Below are 15,163 nucleotides of genomic sequence, written 5' to 3'. Positions count from 1 at the left end.
CTGCTCTGCCTGGAATTCACTATTTCCTTGTACTCGTCCACCACCTCTGGCTCTTATAGTCTTTCTGACACCTCTTTCACAATGATTCCTGAGCCCTGGGAGGAGGTGGTGTGATACAGATATCTCATTTATGTCTGACCATTCACAGTCTCTTATTCTCTGCACCCTAACCAGTTGTAGGTCTCTGTGTTAATCACCATATGCTGCCAATAAAAGCTTCTCTGGTAAAAGGGGATTGAGAGATACGTTAATCTATGAGTTGATCATCGGCAGTCAATTTAGTACTGTATCCATTTAACAGAATAATAGCAGTAGGTTTCTCCCCTAGTGTTCATGACCCATCTAGATATAAGTTCTTGGCCCAACAATAGTATATAATTTCATCTTATGGAATGGGAGTTAAATCCAATTAGAAAGCGGTTGGTTACTCCCATGTCCATGCCACTATTGCACAAATGTCTGCTGTTTCTAAACCACATAGTTAGTATTATTTCATTACAACAACCCAGTCTAAAGCACAAATCCAGTGGTTGTGATGATAGGATGCACTCTGACCTCTCAATATACTGTTGATAAGGGGTAAAAATGCTGTGGTTTGGAAAATACTTTGATAGACACCTTTTCAGCACTGGATTGAACCCAGGACCTTGTGCATGCTAGGCAAGCACTCTGTCTCTGAACTACTAGCCCTTGTAGGTCTTAGAAAATACAGCAAACACAACCATTGATATGAATGAACCAACCATTCTTATCCTAGACATTTATAAAAGAGAAATGAAAGTGTGTCTCTGTGTACACACTTACACAAAAGTATTAATGGAAACATTACGTGTAGTAGCTTCAAGCGAGACATAGTCCAAGTGCTCAGTTGTGGGGAGCCAGACCAACCCAAGGCTTTCCCAGAGGCCCTGATGAAAGGACAAAGGGAACTTTAATTCTGTGTCCTTGTTCAGGAATGGACTTGGTTAGAAGTCTAAAGCTGGAGTCATTCATTCCTCAGAGGAGTCAAGGTTGTGGTTTCTGGAGACCCAGCTCTTCCCTCAGGGATATGGTTATCAGCTCTTAAGCAGCTGTGCTTGAGGTACTGTAGATTCTTTTTGCCAATGTTGTCTGATTCAGCTCTCTACTGACCTTGGCCCTGTCCCCTCTTGCAAATAGTATATATGATGCTGTACTTCTTAATAAACTTTTTTGGTATAAGTCATCAGCTTATGCAGGACCTTCTGGTGCCAGTTATTGCTTTATTGTCTTCTTTATTTCTTATCCCCAGTCTTCCCACTTGACACCTAACCTCAGGGCTCTTTTTCTTGTGGGCTTGGGTCACTGAGTAATAAGATGAATAGATAGTTGAAACACACCATAATTCCACACAGAGAAATGTTACTCCGCAATGAAAATGAATGAACTAGCCAGATATGGTGTCACGTGCCTGTAATCCTAGCATTCAGGAGGTAAAGGCCAGAGGATTGTGAGTTCAAAACCAGCCTGGGTTATATAGAAACACCTTGTGCCATAAACATTGAACAACAAAAAGGGATGAGCTGCTGATGTGCATAACGACACAGATGAACCTCTGAGTCGTGTGCTCTGCTGCCTGAAAGCAGACAGTCTAAAGGAGGACATACTGTATGTCATTCATGCAAATATATTTTAAGATTTACTTTTAATTATGTGTATATGTGTGTGGGGAAGTATGTGCAGCTGCCCATGGAGTTCAGAAGAAAGTGTTGGATTCCTCTGGAGCTGGGGTTATAGATGGTGTAAGCCGCCTAATGTGGATACTAGGAACCAAACTCCAGTCCTCTGCAAGAGCAGTAAGCACTCTTAACCATTAAGCTATCTCTCTCCAGCTCCCACATGGATTTCTTGAAAGGCAGACCAAAGGGAACTTTAATTCTGTGTCCTTCAGGAATGGACTTGCTAAGAGGTCTAAAGCTGGAGTCATGCCTCAGAAGAGTCAAGGTTGTGATCCACTGCTCCAAAAGCAGATCTGTGGCTTTCTGGGGGCAAAGGCTACCACAAGGGGTTGGTAGTAGTTCATGGAAACTTCTAGAAGCAATGGATTTATTCATTTACTCTCTACACATGTCAAGAATTGTGAAGGTGTGCACTTTGAAGTATGATGTTGAATGGGTATCAGTCAATCTGTAACCATTTAATGAGAGTCCAGAAGCAGGCAAACAAAAGAGGCTCCCTAGGGTACACGTCTAATTAGCCCAGTGTGGTTCCACATGCTAAACATTGGAGCTGCATCATATTACAAAGTAGATGTTGTTCCCATTTCATAGATGAAAGAGCAAGAATGAAAGGGCTGGTGGGACCTCTTCAGGGCTGCAGGCTGGTGAGTGGTGGAGCTGGAGTTTATAGCTTTGTCCAGAGCACTCACATGCTGTAACACACCCTGCTTTGGCCTCTAATTTGAAGCCTGAGGGCAGTGTACCCACGGCCTCTATTCTCTCTGGGGATCTGTACCTCTCCTGCTTGCTGAACCGAACCCCTCCTTCCTGCTACACCCTTCTGCCTCCGTTCAGAAGCCTACCCTGACTCCTCCCTTCCTCCCATGCATCATCACTCAGCCGCCTTCCTTCTGTACCTGCAAACAGGGAACAAATCAATTTGTAAACGCCTCCAAAAGAACAGGACTCTGAGTGATTGCCAAGGCATCTTTGTAAAAGCAAAAGCGTGCTGGGCTCTTGGAAGGCAGCCTCTGCCTGTGTTAGAGAAGCAGGCACTCCAAGCGGAGGCAAGTAGACCAGCACGTGCACAGATCTTCCTGGTTTCAGAGCCCTTTCTCATCTCTCATCCCTTCCGAACTCAATTAAGCTCAGTATTTTCACTCCGGTTCTTGTATTTTATCCGATAAGGCAACCAAAGCTGGTGATGAGGCTTGAAAAACCCAAGAACCAAACCTTCACTTGAGCTCTCTCTCCAATGAGAGGCCCAAGTGGGGGCCAGATGGCTACAGTAAGGAATTATTTGTCTAGGCTGGGTATCATGTGCCTGTAAGCCTAGCACTTGAGAGGCAGGGGCGGGAGCATCACTGGAAGTCTGAGGACAGCCTTGGTATATACAACAAGTTCCCGGCCAGCCTGGGCTACATCTAATAAAGGGGAAAAAGAGGAGGGAGTTATGCCAAGGAAGCCAAGGTAGTGGTGTATGCCTGTTATCCTGGCACTCAAGTAGGTAGAGGTAAGAATGTAGGTTCAAGATACTGTCTCAGAAGGGAAAATCTGCAAAGGAAGCCAGGCATGGTGTTTATCCCAGCACTCATAATACAGAGGCTTGAGAACTAAGAGTGAGTTCAGATTATTCAGAGAAGATCCCCACAAGAGCACATAGGATGGAGGCTAGAGCCAACAACTCGAGGCCCTTCTCCTCCCAGCAGCTTCTGATTAACAGGTCATTGAGCTCACTCTGAGAACTTTAGGTTGTTACATGAGAGGTTGGAGGTGAAATGTGATTTCTACTGTCTCCTTGTTCTGGACAATCTAGCACCTCAGCACTGAGCTTTTGGTCCATGTCACGCAAAGCTTGGACGATTGTGGAAAAGCTTTGTCATAGTTGAGAAGAACTACTGCTCTGTATTATGCATTGGATGGATACTGATTCAGGAAGTTAGCAACTATAGGGCAAGGCAGGATTATGAACTATAATTATTGTCATATAAAGCTGCTTTTCAAAAGATTTATTTTTGCCTGCAAGTATGTACTGCACCATGAATGTGCAGTACACAGTGGAGGCCAGAAAAGGGTATCAGATCCTCTGGAACTGGAGTTACAGGAAGTGATGAGCTGTCACGTGGGTGCTGGGAATCAGACCCTGGTCCTCTGGAGGAGCAGTCAATGCTTTTAACTGTTGTGGAATAATCTTTTTTGTGCACTGTGAAGATGTGTTACTCTGATTGATTTAATAAAAAGCTGAATGGACAATAGCTAGGCAGGATTTCCAGGCACAGAGGATGTTGGGAAGAAGAAGATGGAGATGCCAGGGATGCAGAGCAAGCAGGATGGGTACTATGGAGATGAGGTAATAAAGCCATAAGGCAGGAAGTAAATTAATAAAAATAAGTTATAAGAGCTAGTTAGTTAGAAACAAGCCTAAGCTCTTGGCTGAACTTTCATAATTAATAAGTCTCCATGTCATTATTGGGGACCCAATGGTCCTGATGAAGAAGTCTGACTTCACCTAGCCACTGAGCTATCTCTCTAGTTCTTCATATAAAGCTATTAAATGAGTTTTTATTGTATATAAAAACACTTGAATTACTTTAAATTCTCCAAAATCAGTGCTTCTCAACCTTCCTAAAGCTGTGACCCTTTAATATAGTTCTCCATATGGTGGTGACCCCCAACCATAACATCACTTTGTTGCTACTTCATAACTGTAAGTTTGCTACTGTTATGAATTGTAATGTAAATATCTGACATGTGACCCAAAGGGGTTGAGATCCACAGTTTGAGAACCACTGTCCTAAACTGATGCTGCATTTTGAAGTAATTATTCACAGTTTTGAAAGAGGTGAGGTGAACTATTTGCTTGGTTTATATTGATGACTTCTGGCTGTGCCTCTTCAGCTGGGAAAGTGAAGTACCTGTTTTTTTTGGACAGGGGCTGGGGTTCTGGTGTGTCCCCCAAAGTTTCCTATGTTAAAATTTATTTCCCATTGAGAGATATTAAGAGAGTAGAAAGTTGATCTGATCATGGTGTGGAGAGCTGAGCCTTTTGGAAGTGATTAGGATTAGATAAGGTCATCAGAGTAGAGTCCCCATGACTGAAGCCTGGTAGCTGCAGAATGTAAAGGAGAAAGCTGGGCGTGGTAGTTCATGCACGTCCTTGTGAAACTGAGATAAGCGGTTCACAAGTTCAAGACAAGCTTGGACTACACAGAATGCTCAGGGTCAGCCTAGGCTGTGTAGGGACAGACAGACAAACCAATATGGCTGGGTACGTGGTTCAGTGAGTGAAGTGATGACTGACCGAGCATGATGGCCTGCACTCAGATCCTCTGCACCGACATAAAACCCGGGTGTGGCATCCAGAGCTGGCAACTTCATCGCTGGGAGTCAAGATGGCCATGGAGACAGGTGGGTCCCTGGAGCTGGACAGCCAGCTAGAAGAGCCAAAGTGACAAGCTAACTAACATCTTGTCAAGACTCTGTCTCAAAAAATAAGATGGAGAATGATAAAGGAAGCCATGTGACACATGCATCCCTCTTACTCCCCCCCCACACCCTCATACTCTCTACATAAAAATAATGTAAGTATGAATAATATAAAAACACTAATAGACAGGCAGAAGCAAGGGAAGAAATAAAGAGAAGGAAAAGGAGAGAGCATAAGAAACATCATAGGTACACTGCTCCCCATCTCTTGCCCTCAGTGTCCCCCACGACCTTGGATGCTGTAAAACAAAACAAAACACACGGGCAATGAGGCTTGTGTGTTTATTTTACATAGTGTGCACAGGGGAATCATTTAAGGTGAACTTCCAAGCTTCTAGGGCAGGGCAGTCTGTCCTCAGCCAGTCATCACGTGCCCAATTTCCCTGATTGAGAACTTGCTTAAAGGATATTGCCCTGAGCAAGAATACTTGCAGCAGCCTGTTCCACTCTGCCCTGTATGGAAGCTGAGTTATTTTCCTGCTCATTTGATGATAAGTTATTATTATGGACCTGGAGAAAGATCTGAGGCTGTGAACGTGGGTGTCATATAACCTTTCACTCAAAGCTGTTTAATGAAGAGCAAGCAGAATATCTGCATTTAATCTCCTTTGATTAAACAGCCAATGCCACATTGGCATGCTGAGCTAGTCAGGGCTTTATATGCGCTGCAGTCAAATTTTCCATGCGTCGTTGTCCCAAGGCAGATCTACTTGTGTGCCATGTTCCCGCCTTCTGTTAAATCTTTAGTGTTTCCATCAGTACAACATGGCTGCCGTGGCTGTTGGGAGAAAGGGAAAACAAGAGCTTGTAACTTCTTGGCATGTAGAAGTTGCTCGACAAATACTCCCCCTTCCTAGTTGACAGGCCAAAATGCACCTCTCAGGCTGAGCTTTCAAGTAATTGCTGGGTCTTTTCCAAAAGGGACAGCAGCTGATGAGCTTGGTGGTGCTCTGTTTGTCAGAGATGCTTCCATAGGCTGGTGGCCGACAGTCAAGCCACTATCAGACCAGCCCTTTTCGTGCCCTTGTCCCTAGAAAGATGGTGAGATGCCATCAGCAGCTGTGACCATGGTGTTATTCTGCTCTCAGAGGCAGAGGGGTCAATCTGAAAACAACTAGGAATTAATGAGCGCTGTGTGTGAAGATTGTGTGCACTGCTGATTAACTCTTGGGAATAAAAATTCTAGAAATAGTACATCTGGCTAGCAGAGCTGGCCCATTGTAAAGGCTTTAAACACACTGTGCCGGGGAGCAGGACCGTGCCACTGGCAGCGTGAGAACGTCCCTCCACAGCCAGTGTTCCTCCCCTCCCAACCTCACTGAAACCTAGCAGTGCCGTTTTTCTTTATTTTTGTTAAAATGAAGCCTGAAATTGCACAGTGTCTAATTTTCCATGTTTTGTTGAACATTTTCATATATTCATCAACACATTGAACTTCTTCTTCTCCTCCTCCTCCTCCTCTCCCCTCCTCCTCCTCCCCCTCCTCCTCTCCCCTCCTCCTCCTCTCCCCTCCTCCTCCTCTCCCCTCCTCCTCCTCTTCCCTCCTCCTCCTCTTCCCTCCTCCTCCTCCTCTCCCCTCCTCCTCTTCCCTCCTCCTCCTCTCCCCTCCTCCTCCTCTCCCCTCCTCCTCTCCCCTCCTCCTCCTCTCCCCTCCTCCTCTCCCCTCCTCCTCCTCCTCTCCCCTCCTCCTCTCCCCTCCTCCTCCTCCTCTCCCCTCCTCCTCCTCTCCCCTCCTCCTCTCCCCTCCTCCTCTCCCCTCCTCCTCCTCCTCTCCCCTCCTCCTCTCCCCTCCTCCTCCTCCTCTCCCCTCCTCCTCTCCCCTCCTCCTCCCTCCTCCTCCTCCTCCTCTTCTTGTGTGTTAGCCCCTCCTTTTTTATTTTATTTATTTATTTATTTATTTTTTTGGTTTTTCAAGACAGGGTTTCTCTGTGTAGCTTTGCGCCTTTCCTGGGACTCACTTGGTAGCCCAGGCTGGCCTCGAACTCACAGAGATCCGCCTGGCTCTGCCTCCCGAGTGCTGGGATTAAAGGCGTGCGCCACCACCGCCCGGCCCCCTCCTTTTTTAAAGGCAAATTTTTTACTTGTGAATTTGTAAAACATCTTGGTGGTATAAATGCATATTATGATCATACACATGATGAGGGCTTAGGTTTGTTGTTGAATGTGGTATTTGATGGTTAAGATTTATTATTCCGTTTTTCAAAAGTGTCTAAAAAGTTAGCAGCAGCCAACTATTCATCTGATAAACATTTACAGACGGCTTGTTGAAAACATATGCCAGGCTCTGTGCCAGGCACTGGTGTCAGAAAAGAACAAAGCCCAAGTGTCTGTACTCCGAGAGATCCCAGGCTAGAGAAGGGATCTCCTCTCTCTAGAAAAAGCAGTGCCATTTGCAGAGGGCCACGCAGGCTGCACATCCCTCATTGACACAGCGGAGATGCTCTGAAATCTGAGGCTTTCCGGACCCTGACATGCAGCACTAAAGGGACAATCTAGGAGACGCCTGGCCAGCCGCTACGGCGACACGGTCAGATTTGGACCATCACCTGTTTTATAAATAACCTTTTATTAGGACACAGCAAGGACCAGCCACTCACACAGTCCCTGCTGCTTTTGTGCTGCATGACAGAGAGGCGTGTCTCTGACCCAAACCCACAGACCCTAAAAACGTTGGCTAGTCTTTATGTGCGTGCGTGAGTGTTTGTGGAAGCCAGAGGTCAACGTTGGCAATCTGCTTCAGTCACTCTCCATTTTATTTTGTGTGTGGTGTGTATATGTGATGCATATGTGTGAGTGTGTGGGTGCATGTGCCTGTGCATGTGTGCACAAAATCCAAAGGCAGTCATTGGGTGTCCTTCTGTCACTACCCACCTTATTCTTTTGAGACAGCATCTCCCATTCAACTGGAAAGCTCCTTTGGGCTAGGCTGGCTACACAATGAACTTCCATGGTCTACCTCCTCTGTCTGCCCTCTGATACTGGGGCACAGGTACACACAGCCATGCTTGGCTTTTCATGGTCTACCTCCTCTCTCTACCCTCTGATGCTGGGGCACAGGCACACACAGCCATGCTTGTCTTTTTTTTTTTTTTAAATATGGGTGCTAGAGATTAAACTCAGATCCTCACAGCTGCACAGCAAATGCTCTGACCCACTGAACCATCTTCCCAGCCCAACTACCTTATTTTTTGAGGCAGGATCTGTCACTGAACCTGGAGCTCACTCATTCATCTAGACTGGCCAGCAAGCCCCAGGGATGCTCCTGTCTCTGTCTCTCCAGTGCTGGGATTATAAGCAGGTATGTTACTGTACCAAGGTTGTATGCAGGTCCTGAGGATCTAACTCAAGTTGTTATGCGTGTGCAGTAAACACTATATCAACTAAGCCATCTTTCCAGCTTGTTTGAAAGTGGCCTGAGCCAAAGAATGCTTACTCAAAACTGCACAAAAGTTTGGAACAGAATCCAAACCAAACTTCGGGATTCTTCAACCCAGATCTATGCTTCCTCTGTCATTCTACTAAGATGGACTAAGTGCCGACTGGAACATACGCCTGCAGCTACAAGTTTGAAGATGACAGGGCTTGCAGATGCTCCCCGAAGGGCCCATAAGCAGCATCAAAGACATCAGGTAAAGAAATAACCATCTAGAAAAAAAATCTATCATTGGGGAGAGAGCAAGTACTGCTCTTTCCTCCCCGCCTCCGCAAGGGTGGCAAGAGTTCCACACACCTTATTCTTGCCATCTGCCACCACTTCCTCTCCCTCCACCTGGATTCTCCCACAGACAGTCACCTCCATCACAGCAGCTTCAGGGTTGAAGTCAGACCAACCTCAGAGTTCATCTCCAGGTACAGCCAGCATCTCTGTCCAGGGACACCCAGGTGATGACGTCTCATCTGCTGGATCCTCTAGGACACAGCAGAATCCTGTCCCTAGATTGTCTAAGCTGGTGGGTCATCAGCCTATCATATAACACTGGTTAAAGAGAATTAGTCACCCGGAGAGGCAAACTACTGCTGGATGGCCACATTCGGGTCATCACCTATTTTACAAGTAGTTGGTGGGCTGGAAAGATGACTCATCTGTTAAGGGCTAGGCTCACAACAAAAAATATCAGTAATTGGTGGTCGCTATTGGGAAGTGTGACCAGGATTGAAGCCCCCATAGAAACAAGCAGAACCAGAACCTTGGAGCTTCTTACGATGATGTCAGATATAAATCTGGGTTCTTCCACCGCTCCAGTCAATTTCCTCTTTGCTTCGAGCTTTCTAGCACTGGGATTCCCATTGTCAGTAGACAACTCTGGCTAATATGCTTGTTTTTCCAGGCAACTGTCACCCCATCCTCTTCTGAACCCTTGCCTCCCCCACATTCTCTCTGCCTGCTGGTGACACCGGCCTTCTCCATCTAGGAATATAAATTTAGGAAACTGTAGTGCTAACAGCATGTCAGAGTAGAGCTGGCCAAGTTTGATAATGAATCCATCTGACAGTGTGAGCCGATCTGCGCTTATTCAAACCCCCATTCAGTGCTTCCCACGGCAATGATAAGCACGCTGCTCTTGGTATTGTCTGTCTCCAGCTTAATGATGTGATGTTTCCACTTAGGATCTTGATAGGCTCATGGCTGTGGCAATGGTGCCTTTCGGAGGAGGCTGGCCATATGTTGTGAGCTGAATGCACCAAAAACATCTGGGAGTAGGAGAGATACTGGGAGGGCCTGCTGGTCTGTACCTCATGTTTTCCAGAGACTTCTCATTTTGGAAGGCAGTTTTTCACTTCCATTTGAATCTGCCTCTAGAATTGGCATCTTACTATGGCAGGGGGATGCTGGGAAAGGGGCAATTAAGGGCTTTCTGGTTTGGCTCCATCTTGGATCTCCAAGATATGCTTCTTTGGAATTTCCTGTGGAGTTTTCTAAAAGTCCAGATTCCAGTCTCCATGCCTCATAAGATTCTGGGTCAGTAGATCTGGGAAGGCAGTTTCAGTTCTTATAAAGGCCTCTAGTTCTGAAGAGCAGCCATGTTGCAGAATTATTGACATGAAGCGTCCAGAAGTCAGAGTGCTTCTTCATCTTCAGGGTCTTCCCCATTTGTCGTCCATGGTTCCTGTCCATCAAGTCTCTAAGATTCCGCCCCCACCACCACGGACCCTGTCTCTGCTATGGCCTATGGGGAACTGCTTTTGTGGGAAGCAAAGTGCAAAACTACCAGACAAATGTAACTCTGACACTTTCCATTGAGAAAACCATCCCAGGATCAGGAAAGGTCAAATGAGGGTCCAAGAGCTCATAGTAAGCCCTGAGGCGTAGCAATCAGGAGGCAACCCTGGGAGGCTGGATGCTACAGAATCTCCTGGGGTTGGTCTCACATCTTCTGGATTATAGGCTCGGATGCTGTTCTGTGGCCATCTCCTCAGCCTCCCACCACTGTCCATGCATATCTGTTACCAATAGGATAGGCAGAAATTTGCTGCCCATGGAGGAAAGAGGCTTCTTCCCTTTCTTCCCCTTTCCCTATCTCTCCTACATAGTTTCAGCTGTGCAGGGCCTGTGGAGAATTTCTATGTGTGTGGTAGTGATTATATATATATATATATATATATATATATATATATATATATATATATATATATTTTTGTGTTTATGCATGTGTGTGTGTGTGTGTGTGTGTGTGTGTGTGTGTGTGTGTGTGCATTCATATGGAGGCTAGAGGTTGGATGTCTTCCTCTATGGGTTCCCACCTTATTTTTTGAGACAGGTTCTCTCACTGAACCTGGAGTGTGCCTACTGGCTAGACTAGCTGGCCAACAAGTCTCCAGGGGTCCCCCTACCCACAAATGCCCAATGGTAGGGTTATAGATGCACCCTAGGCTGGGTTTTCCTGTTGGGAATTTTAATATTTGTGGGAGCCCGTTCTCGGGTTCCTCGTGGCTTTACCCAGCAGGTCCGCATAGAGGATGATTAGACCACGGGCCTGAGTGCAGGTGTCTGGGATGGTCTGCACTTGGCCATGCTGGGAGAGGAGGTCTTTTGCTCCACCCCTTGGCGTCTCTATAAAAACCCTGGGGCAGAGACAGTCAGGGCCCGTTGGAATTGGTTCCAGGCCCCCTCGAGGCTATCCTTTATTTTCTATCTGTTTATCTCCGCGATATTCTCCGCAATAAATCCTTCTATCTAATATTTCCTGCTGCTCGCACTCAAGAAAACTCTGGGGAACTGTGGGGGTGGTTGGGTAAACGCCCCACAAATATTGATTGGGCAGCATTCATAAATAAGCTATATTTCCTTCCCCTTGGACGGGTAGGGTGAATCCAGGTCATGGGAACCTATTCTTCCCGCCCCCTCCAACCCTTCAGTCTCCCGTACCTACCCCAGGGTTTCATATACTCACTCAGCTGCTGGCTCAGGCCCAACTGTGTCTGTTCCAATGTGTTGGCAAGAGTGAGTGATGGAGACCGCAGACCATTACTCAGGAGAGGGTGATGGTGAGTCACTATGAGAGGCTCTTTTCCCAGTCTATCCACTCTACCCCAGGCTGTGCTTCGAGACAGAGAATAATAACACCCTTTGGACTTATCTCTTAAAAATAGAGTCAGCGGAGTCTGTGGCTGTGGGGGGAGCAGTCGTGGAGTCAGGTGCTCAGGCCAGCTGGATTCGGTTCAGTATCGGGCACTGGCTCCCGCTTTGCAAAGCTGTCATTCGTGAGTGCTGTCCTAGGCAAATCGTGATCCAGTTTTTTGAAGCTTGCAGAACCTTTCCAAATGTGATATACAGTAAGGACACAGTCTATGCACATCAATGCAAGATTTTCCACTTAATTTTAGAGGTTCATGAAAACCCCTGACAAAAGTCACAGGCTACTAACAAAGAATTTCTGCTCTAGGGGCTCTATTTGTTATATGTATATTTAGATTTTTTTTCCTGAATTCTGCACCTTGTTCTCCAAAAACTAAAACTTTTCTGTTCTTGCTTCCAGTCCTGGTGGAATGTACTCCTAGTAGAGAGAAAACACAAAGGTTTTCTTATTTAGGGTGTCTACCAGAAGGGATTGGATATCAGAAGGTACACACACACACTGCAAAGCTCACCAGCAAAAGGAGATGGATGATAAAGATCGGCCAACTCCAGAGTCACGACAGCTACTAAACACCCTTCCACCCTTGCCCAAGCTTGCTGTGGAGGCTACATCGCTCCCTTGGCTCTAGGCTTGCGTCATCAGGTGTCTAAACAAGGCCTTGCAATCCCACACCCCTTTGCTGAGTGTTTCTCGTCCCTAGTCAAAGAGATGTAAAAGAAGTCAGCCTTCAGTTTCAAAACAAGATAGAGCCTATCAAGGAGGACATATTCTGCCTTGACTGTCTTCTTCGGGAGGTTGTTCTGAATGTTGGTGCCTTCTGAAGTGACATAGAGAAGGCTGGTGACCCAGGAGATAGAGTTCCTGGGACTCAAACAGACACACCGAGAAGGCTTATTGAAATGCTCTTCAGAAGAGAAGCAGCCAAGTTCACAGAGAGGGGGCCACATCATGGAGAGGAGCAGAAGCTCTTTTGTCACAGTTGAGAGGAATGGGCTTTGGTTTTTCTCCCGAGCTGTCTGTGTGGATTATTCAGGAGGCAGACAGTTGTCTCACTAGCTTATGAAATAATACATTTCACAGCCTATTTTTTTTTTCGAAACTGCATTCTAGTAAGGCACCATGGTATGGCTTCAGATGTCTACATAAGACATCATACATTACTGAGTGTCAGGTAGTCTGAGCCTGGTTGTTAAAGTGTGGGAATTTTGTTTTTATTCTTGCCCCTTTTGTCTCTGTAGTTAATACCTAATTACTATGACCACTTTGTGACCCTGAGATAACAAATATGAAAATGAAAAGGAGACACGGGAAGGTAGATAGTGAATTCCAGAAGAGGTGTGCAGTCAGTGCACCACTGGATCTCAAAAAGGCATAATCCATTGTCTTTGAAGGAAGGAGGAATTGAGGAATACTTGAAGAAGTAGTGGTCTGGAGACATGCCAAAAAAAGATTATCCATTCTTTCTCTTTGACTGGATTAGACAAAAATGACCAGTGTTTAACATGAGACAGTAGCTCAGTACATATTTGTTAAATGATGCCCAATATGTACATGAGTGATTTAATGTCAGTCCCTATAACCTAGTGAAGTCTCATCATGATGTGTTCCTTCCTCAATTTGACATAGCCTAGAATCATTTGAGAGGAGAGTTTCAGTGAGGGATTGTCAACATTCATTGGCTTGTGGCCATATTGGTTAGGGATTGTCTTAATGAGTTAATTGACGTGGGACGATGCAGCCCATTATAGGCATTACCATTCCCTAGGCAGGGGGTCCTGAACTGTAAAAGTCCTGAGCTGAACTGAACACAACCATGCAAAACAGCAAGTGAGCATGCATGTATTTATTTCTCTTACTCTTGTCTGCTCATGACTGTAGAGGTGACGTGACTAGCTGTGTCACATTCCCGCTGCCTTGATTTCCCCTCAACAATGGACTGTAACCTGAAATTATGAGCTACAGTAAACCCTTCCTCCTCTACATTAATTTTTGTAGCTTTTTTCTTCATAGCAACAAAACTGGAAGCTGGGCATGGTGGTACACACCTTTCATCCCATCAGTTGAGAGGTAGAGACTTGGAGGCCATCCTGATCTACACAGCAAGTTCCAGGTCAACCGGGGCTATGTGGAGAAATCCTGTCTTGAACAAACAAACAAAAAAAAAAAAAAAAAGAAAAGAAAAAGAAAGAAAAGAATCTAGAACAGCCACCCAAGGTTTTTAGGAGGCCCCTGGGGAAGTTTCACATAAGCCTGTGGTAGATTGTTCTTTCCCTCTTCCTTCCAAGCAGCAGGACCGCCCAGTGGGTTCCCTGTTCTGCTTCTGTCCCTCCAAAGCATGCCTATCCCCATCATCTTACCAAGAGAATATGGAACTGATCTACACCTTCGCCAAGAGAGCCTAGAAAAGGACTGAGTGTTGGGGGAGCTTGGGCCCAGGACAGCTCAGGCAGGAAGGCCCCTTGTTTCTTTCTTAAGACCAAACACAGCTAGAGCTCCAATTGGGCGTGTCTAGAAAGCTCTGTAATTGAGCATCTATTTAGTCAGGTGATTGGCTCAACTTTCCATTTAGTAACCAAATGGAGAAAACAAACAAACAAACAAACAACTTAAGAGGCCGTGTCTGTAACGTAGCAGCTGCTTCCAAGATCTGCCTCAAACCATTTGCCCGCCATGAATCTCCTAGAGGGGGTGACGGTTAAAACCTGAAAGGTTCTCCGTGATTCATCGGACACAAACCGGGCAGTCTCTCAACACTTCATCCTATTGTGACACCTGACCTAGAGCTCTCACGAGACTCCACAGACTAAAGGCATGCTGCTGCAACAGGGTCTTCATTTAGAATGTCAGTCACAAGTCCTGGGTGGGTCCCTAGGCTACCTAAATTTCCATCCCAGTTATCTATGAATTCAGGTAATTTCCTGTGAACTCTTCCCCTTAGGGTTCAATAATATACTGGAATGACCCACAGAACTAAGGAAAATTTTACATACTACTGTAGTTTATTACAAAAGATATAAGTGAGCAGGCTGAGGTGGATAACAAGAGGTCTGGAATGGTCTTGGGTACAGGAATCTCAATCACCGTGGCATCAGGGCACCACAACACAAGGATGTATTCACCTGCCTGAGGTCTTCTGGATCCCACTGTTTAGGATTTCCATGTGTGAGTGTGTCTCTGTGTATTGTGTGTGTAGTGTGTATGTGATGCATGCCACCTATAGGTGTGTGTGTGTGTGTGTGTGTGTGTGTGTGTGTGTGTGTGTGTGTGTGCGCGCACATTCCCAGAAGCCACAGGGGGACATCAGGCATCTTGCTCTGTCACTCTCTACCTATTTCGTGGATACAGGGTCTCTCAGTGATCCTGGAGTTAGGCTGACCACCAGCAAGCCCCAGGGACCCTTCTGTCTCCGTGGCTGCAGACACA

At 46.0% G+C, this 15,163-nt stretch overlaps 1 long non-coding RNA gene across 1 annotated transcript; it reads right to left on the bottom strand.

The window, feature by feature from the left end:
• Nucleotides 1–5,485: 5,485 nt before the first annotated feature.
• LOC128097204 (uncharacterized) lies at nucleotides 5,486–14,330 on the bottom strand. Its single transcript, XR_008213807.1, has 4 exons — nucleotides 13,786–14,330; nucleotides 11,555–12,157; nucleotides 8,893–9,071; nucleotides 5,486–5,940 (listed from the first exon to the last, which is right to left on the bottom strand). It is a non-coding gene; the product is annotated as an uncharacterized LOC128097204 (long non-coding RNA).
• Nucleotides 14,331–15,163: the final 833 nt, after the last annotated feature.

Source organism: Peromyscus californicus, unplaced genomic scaffold (assembly GCF_007827085.1).
Source record: "Peromyscus californicus insignis strain IS unplaced genomic scaffold, ASM782708v3 Scaffold_5__1_contigs__length_169319896, whole genome shotgun sequence".
NCBI lineage: Eukaryota > Metazoa > Chordata > Mammalia > Rodentia > Cricetidae > Peromyscus > Peromyscus californicus.
This window is presented reverse-complemented; position numbering and strand designations above follow the sequence as displayed.